Genomic DNA, 4231 nt, shown 5'->3' with positions numbered 1-4231 from the left:
TCAAACTCCTATCAGATGATCTATGAAAATTCATTTCAATACTGCCTTTATCAAAGCTATCCAATCATTGACAGCTGCAATCAGCCAATAAGAAGCACCCTCATTCAGCGATCTACCAATCCCACACATTTCCAATAGTCAGCATCCCCTGATCCAGAAGTGCTCTCCTTCTTTGAGTTTCTTGAAAAATAAGTTGTTTCCTTGGTCCACGCAGTCTGTGGCTCACAAATGTAGGTCTGTCCTATTTTACAAACAATACGTTCCAACAAAGATTTATGACCTTTCCTTCCCAAACATGGACTTTTGGGGAGTTCCTTGAACTCTTGCTGGAGATTTCCTCATAATCACATGGGATTCTATTTTTCCTTCAAAGACTCAATTTGTTAAAGTTGTAACCTCATGTGGTTTATTGTTCTAATTGTGACCCAGAAAAATCAGGACAGACTTGGAAGAATTTGGAAATTCGGAAGAGCAAGCTGGTATGATATTCAGAACTTATAATTTATCTTTGAAAAGAAAACTTGCAGTCAGCTTTGTAGTAAAAGTAACATACAGAGGGTGGTAGGAAGGAATCCAGGATAGAGGGTGCAGAGATTTGAAAGACATGGGTTTTCAGTGTCCCTAAATTCCTCATCCTAATCCTTAGATATATGCGTGTTTTCATGCTGTTTAATTTTCTCTAATTCTTTCCTCTTGTTTCTTCCTCACTGTGCAGTGGTGAGTGACACCTCCCTTTGAGGGAACAGAGGGAGGGGACAGAGAGACCAGGGTATTCAGAGAGCTTCTCCTGAGGGCCAGCCGCCTGGAGAATGACAGTGGAGTGAGCATCCGAGGGGAATGTCACAGTGATATGAGTTTAAACAGCTATGAAATGATTTCCACTTTTCAAATTATCAAGTTAAATACGATAAGCAAATGTGTTAGGAAATGGTCACTCTCCCGTTTCCCCGGTGCAAATGCAAAATAATTGGTTTTCTACAGGACAACTTTGTAGTTATCTGAAGGTGGGGAGCTCAAAAGGCGTATAGCATTCATGGCCGGCAAATTCCCTGAAGGCCTGTAAGCTCAGGAAATAATCGCAGAGATGCATGCCATACCTGGGGGATGCTCTCATCCAGAGGACTGAGAGGGTAAACTCCAAAGTGTTAACTGAGCTGAAGTCCAGTTTGTAGAATCAGTGTGTTTTGTTTTTGCCTTTTTTCATATCTTCCTTTATGAAATGTTTCATAATTCCCGAGAACTTGTTCTGTGTTTGTGATAAATGGGAAGAATATGCGTTGTCTCATAAGTGCTTTTGGGGAAATCAGTTTCCAGAAGCCCCCCAGAAACACAAAGCTCAAGCCCACTGAGTAAAATGGCATTGTGTTTGCATATTGTGCTGGTTAGCCTCGCTTGCCAGTTTGATGCCAGAATCTTCTAGAAAAATCCCCTAGATATTAGATAAATTGCGGTGCATAGACTATCTGCGGTCAACGTTGGATGAGAAGGATAATCCAGCCACGTGCAAGCTGTCATTACACTGCTTACTGACTGCAGAGATCCCTCTAGCTCCTATCAGAGTGACCCCTTCCCCATGAGAATCCAAGCAAACACTTCCTCTCCACACTGATTTTCTTCAGGTTCTGTGTCACACGACGAACATGCATCCTCCCATATCTACACTTTAAACATCTCTAGATTCCTTATAATGTGCATTCTATGTAGCTGCTATGTGTTGTTTAGTGAGGAATGGTAGGGGAACATTCTGTGCAATATGCAGGTTTCCCTCAACTCTATTCTGTCTGTGGCTGGATGAATCCTTGGACGTAGAATTTCACAGATGTTGAAGGCTATCATGATGAAGAGGAGAGGGATGCTTTGGGGTTGGCTCAGTCAGTAAAACGCTCAAGTTTGATTTTGATTTTTAGAACTTAGAAGACTGTCAGGTGTGATGGTGCATGAGCTGCTTGTAATCCTAGTGCTGTGGGAGCAGAGACAGGAGAATCCCTGGGACTTGCTGGTCAACCAGGTTAGCTGACTTGGTGAGGGCCAGGCCAGTGAGAGACCCTGCCTCAAAAAACAAGGTATATGGTGCCACCTAATGATGGAGGAAGGTCATTGGCTAATAAAGAAACTGCCTTGGCCCATTTTATTGGTTGGAACATAGGTGGGTGGAGTAAACAGAACAGAATGCTGGGAGGAAGAGGAAGTGAGCTCAGACGCGATAGCTCTGCTCTCTGAGGCAGACAGCGACACAGCCAGCAACCAGGTCAGATATGCTGAATCTTTCCTGGTAAGTGCACCTCGTGGTGCTACATAGATTATTAGAAATGGGTTAAGAGGCTGAAATTAATGGGCCAGGCAGTGTTTAAAAGAATACAGTTTGTGTGTTGTTATTTCGGGGCATAAGCTAGCCAGGCAGCTGGGGTGCCGGGGATGCAGCCCCGCCACTCCTATTACTACGGAATGGCACCCCACCGCTCCTAATACTACAACCTAAGACTGTCCTTCAGCCTCCGTATGTACCTACTCTCGGACATGCCATGCTTTTTCGGGGGGAGACAGAGAGTGAAGTAGCTCAGCAAGTAGGGGCACTTGCCCTGCATGCCTGGCAACTTGAGATCTAGCCCCCAAATCTATGAAAATGTGGAAGGGGAGAAGCAACTCCCAAGTGTCCTACAGCTTCCATCTCTACCTCCGACACACATCTATACAGCATGCATGCATGCGTGCGCACAGGCACACACATAGGGAAATACCAGGAATCCACAAGGACGACCTCAGCTAAGACTCCTAGCAATAGTGGAGAGGGTCCCTGAACTGGCCTTCCCCTGTAATCAGGTTGGCAAGTACCCTAACTGTCATCATAGAACCTTCACCTAGTAACTGGTGGAAGCAGATGCAGAGATCCACAGGCAAGCACCAGGCTGAGCTCTGGAAGTCCAGTCAAAGGGAGGAGGGATTATAGAGCAAATTGAGTTAAGATCATGACAGGGAAACCCACAAAGACAGCTGACCCAAACTCATGGAATCTTGGGGACTCTAGAGAGACAGCTGGGGAGCCTGCATGGGACTGAATTAGGGCACTATGCATGTGGGTGACAGTTGTGTAGCCTGGTCTGTTTGAGGGGCCCCGGCAGTGGGACCAGGATCTATCCCTGGTGCATAAACTGGCATTTTGGAGCCCGTTCCCTATGGTGGGATGCCTTGCTCAGTCTTGATACAGTGGAGAGGGGCTTGGTCTTGCCTCAACTTAATGTGCCAGGTTTTGTTGACTCCCCATGGGGAGGCCTTACCATTTCTGAGGAGTTGATGAGAGGTGAGTTGGGGAGGAGGTGGGGAATGGAAGGGAGGGGTGGGAAGGGGAATTGAGCTTGGTATATAAAATGAATTTAAAAACTTAAAATAAAAAGAAATAAGAAAAAATGGCTAAGCAGGCCCATCAGGTGGGAGATGAGAGTTTCTGTAGGGGCATGCAAGGGAGGGGGCTAGAGCTGAGCCATTTGACCCCCTGTTGGCCCTCCCAGTGCCCTGCACATAGCCTCCAGCAAACTCAATGTAAGAGCAACTCTTGGCTCTACCTCCGCCTGCTTCCTTTAACGCTCAATCTGAGGCCTTTAACCTCCGGCTCCACCAGCCAGGGTCGCCTTCGTACTTGGTTAAGTGGCTCTCAAGATCTGTTTTTTTCTTTAGTGCTGCTTGCTTGGCTGTGTCTTGTCCCATAATTAAGCTACATGTGCGAGCCAGATTTAAGGAACCGTGCAGCTGCCGAGGCCCATTGATAGCTCGTGGGGAACAAATCCCCACATTGTAGACACTCAGCTGTTTGAAACACGCTGAATGCAGAAATCACTGGTGAGCCACAATGTATTAAATGCCTCTAATTAAATGCCTCTATATTATGACGCTCTTCCCGATATTTCATCGCAAAAATTATAACCAAGTTGTATGGAGCAGGAAGCCCTATTCATTTTGTTTCTTTCCCTGGAACGGAGTGAGAAGAGCACAGAAGCAACTTGACAAGAGAGTGTGAGAGGAAAACGCTGGCCATTTGGATGCTCTTAGCCCCTTGCTGACCTTTCGCCAATGGTTTCTCTGCTACCTTCCACGCAGGCTTCACGCTGCTCATCTACGTGACCAAGGATACAGATGAACTCACATTTTAAGCATAGTTCCAGCAGGTAGCAATTTCTAGGTAATTGTTTCTTTTGAACGTAGAATTTTTATACAAAATATTTGTGAAAACAAGACA

This window comes from Microtus oregoni, unplaced genomic scaffold, assembly GCF_018167655.1.
Source record: "Microtus oregoni isolate MIOR12 unplaced genomic scaffold, Mior012 000018F_ref0000195, whole genome shotgun sequence".
NCBI classification, from domain to species: domain Eukaryota; kingdom Metazoa; phylum Chordata; class Mammalia; order Rodentia; family Cricetidae; genus Microtus; species Microtus oregoni.
This window is presented reverse-complemented; position numbering follows the sequence as displayed.